The sequence below is a fragment of the Dama dama genome, chromosome 30, assembly GCF_033118175.1.
Source record: "Dama dama isolate Ldn47 chromosome 30, ASM3311817v1, whole genome shotgun sequence".
Classification (NCBI taxonomy): Eukaryota; Metazoa; Chordata; class Mammalia; order Artiodactyla; family Cervidae; genus Dama; species Dama dama.
Genome location: NC_083710.1, coordinates 41,374,841 through 41,378,087, shown reverse-complemented (window position 1 = coordinate 41,378,087; position 3,247 = coordinate 41,374,841). Strand labels below are relative to the sequence as shown.

The 3,247-nt window shown below is 43.5% G+C and overlaps 1 pseudogene; it reads right to left on the bottom strand.

Moving 5' to 3' along the window:
• Positions 1 to 628: 628 nt before the first annotated feature.
• LOC133049226 (nucleolin-like) lies at positions 629 to 3,009 on the bottom strand (annotated as a pseudogene).
• Between the last annotated feature and the right edge of the window lie 238 nt (positions 3,010 to 3,247).

Here is a 3,247-nt window from a genome sequence, read left to right as displayed (position 1 = left end):
TCCATAAAGATTTTGGAGTCCAAGAAATTAAAGTCTGTCACTGATTCCACTCTGCCCTTGTCTATTTGCCATGGTCTTAGTTTTTTGAATGTTGAATTTTAAACCAGATTTTTCACTCACCTCTTTCACTTTCAGCAAGAAGCTCTTTAGTTCCTCTTTCCATTCTGACATTAGTTTGGAACTTTCTGCATATCTGAGGTTGGTATTTCTCCTGGAATATTGATTCCAGCTTGTGATTCATCCAGTCACATTTCACATGATATACTCTGCATATAAATTAAATAAGCAGGGTGACAAGATACCGCCATGACAAACTTCTTTCCCAATTTTGAACTAGTCAATTGTTCCATGTCTTGTTCTAACTGTTGCTTCATAACCTGCATACAGGTTTCTCAAGAGATAGGTGGGTAAAAGTGGTCTGATATTCCCATCTTTTTTTTTTTTTTTTTTTTTTTGTTTCCAGAGTTCTAGGACTTTTAATTTGTCCCAAAATTGCTGAAGCAAAAATCATGATAAAACATTCGGCTTTCCTTTACACCCCCCAACGCAAAAAAAAAAAAAAAAAAAAAAAACAACTCCGTAGGAAAAAAATGGTTTTGTACATGGAAAGAAACAATATAAATTCAAAACTTACAGATAAGGGTTAGTTCTATCACTCATCTCTTTAAAAAGTTTATACGAATATCCAGTCAACACCAACAGGGTTATCTCCCTTGAAATGTTATCTATACGGATTTCCAAGTAGACCACAGGGCTGTATACTGTCTTGGAATGTCCTCAGAAGGCTCTGCCATTGATCAGGTAACAGAGTAAAAACCCCAGAGTCCTTTCTTTCAAATGGAAGAGGGAGAGACAGGGATAGAAGAAACTATTCAAACTTCGTCTTCTTTCCTTGTGGCTTGTGGTCTCCTCCTCCTCCTCTGCCTCCTCGGAAGCCTCCTCGCCCTCCAAAGCCTCCCCGGCCTCTGCCACCAAATCCACCTCGGCCACCTCTGCCACCACCTCGGCCTCCAAAGTCACCTCTGCCTCCTCCTCGACCACAAAAGCCACCTTCACCCTTAGGTTTGGCCCAGTCTAAAGTGACTTTGTTTCCATCGATTTCACCATCTTCCATGGCCTCCTTGGCAGCTTTGGCATCTTCCTCACTATTGAAGTCTACAAAACCAAACCCTTTGGAGGATCCAGTCTCCCGGTCAGTGACTATCCTTGCTCGAATAGAGCCATCAAACGACTCCTTTAACGTCTCTTCTGTGGTATCCTCAGAGAGACCTTTGACAAACAGAGTTTTGGATGGCTGGCTTCTTGCATTAGGTGATCCCCTGGGTCCTTGCAACTCCAGTCTGATGGCTCTGCCCTCAATTTCCCTTTTATTACATGAATTTAAAGCTTCTTTAGCATCTTCAAATGAAGCAAATTCTATAAATGCATACCCTTTAGATTTGCCATTTTGGTTCTGGGGCACCTTGATATGAGTTGCCTTCTCAAAAACTTCCTGAAGAGTTTCTTCCATTGCACTATAGGAGAGGTTGCTTAAAACCAGGGTTTTTGATTCACCACTCCAAGTGCTATTCTTTCCCCCTCTATGGTCTTGACTTTGACCTTTCTCTCCGGTGCAGTACAGAGAAATGGATCGCCCATCTATCTCTGTTCCCTGCTTTTCTTCCAAGGTTTTTTCTGCATCAGCTTCTGTCTTAAATTCAATATAAGCAATCCCTTTACTCTTTCCATCCTTGCTGACTAATCTGATCTCCACAGCATCTTCAAACACTTCTTTTAATTCATCCTGAGTAACTTTGTAAGGCAGATTTTTAGCCAAAAGTGTTCTTGCATCTCGATCTTTCTTACTGTCTTTCCCTTTGGTTTTTCTAGTTTAATTTCATTGCCAAAGACTTTTAAACCAGTGAGTTCCAAGGCTTTTTCCAGGTCTTCAGCAGATTCAAAATCCACATAGCCAAACTTCCTAGACACACCAATTCTGACATCAACAACAGCAAGATCATTTTTAGCAAAAAGATCACTGATACCCGTTTTCAATTCAGGAGCAGATTTATTGAAGTTCAGGTTTCCAACAAAGAGATTGAAAGATGTAGTTGGTTTTGTGCCTTCCACTTTTTGTTTCTTGGCTTCAGGAGCTGCTTTTTGTTTGGCCATTTCCTTCTTTCATTTTCCAGGTGCGTCTTTGACAGGCACTTCTTCCTCTTCCTCCTCTTCTTCCTCCTCCTCATCCTCCTCTTCCTCCTCATCATCGTCCTCTTCTTCATCATCGTCATCCTCTTCCTCCTCCTCCTCATCATCACCCTCTTCATCTTCATCTTCAGCAGCGCTCTTGGCCTTCACAGGAACAGCTTTTACTGGAGCTTTCTTTCCTTTGGCTGGTACAATCTCCATAGGTTCTTCTTCAGAGTCATCTTCGTCCTCCTCATCATCCTCATCCTCATCATCCTCATCATCTGTGGCAGGAGCACCACCAAAAGCAGCAGCTGCCTTCCTCACTGCTGGTTCATCCTCCTCTTCATCTTCGTCGTCTTCCTCTTCACTGTCATCTTCATCTTCTTCATCACTGTCTTCCTTCTTGGCATTCTTGCCGTTCTTTGCTCCCTTGCCTGAGGCAGCTGCTCCCTTCTTACCAGAGGTTGCTACCAACGCTTTGCCTGGGGTGGCTCCCTTTTTGCCAGGTGTTACCACAGCTTTGGCAGGTGTAACTGTCTTCTTGGCTGGCATAGCCGCTGCCTTTTTGCCAGGAGTGACAACTGCTTTCTTTGCCGGTGTGGCAACTGCAACCTTTTTTGTTGGGAAAACCATCATCTTCTTTGCTGGAGTCATGGTAGCCTTCTTGCCTTTTTTCTGAGGGATAACAACCTCTTCTCCACTGCTCTCATCGTCTTCATCTTCTGACATTTCCTCATCTTCACTATCTTCTTCTACCTCCTTTGGGGGAGGAGCCATTTTCTTGGAGTCACCTTGATTTTTACCGGCTTTTGCGAGCTTTACCATGATGGCGGCTTATAACGGCGGAGTGTGTGGCGAGCGAGTGGCGCAGACGAGCCCAGAGGAACCTAAGCACCGTCAATGGCGGCCGCTAATCCCTAAGCGCGTACGCTTGGCTGCCAGCTAGCGCTCGAGACTGAGGCGAAAAAAGCTGATATTCCCATCTTTTAAGAATTTTCCAGTTTGTTGTGATTCAGACAGGTAAAGGAGTTAGTGTAGTTAATGAAGCAGAAGTAGATGTTTTTCAGAAATGTCCTTG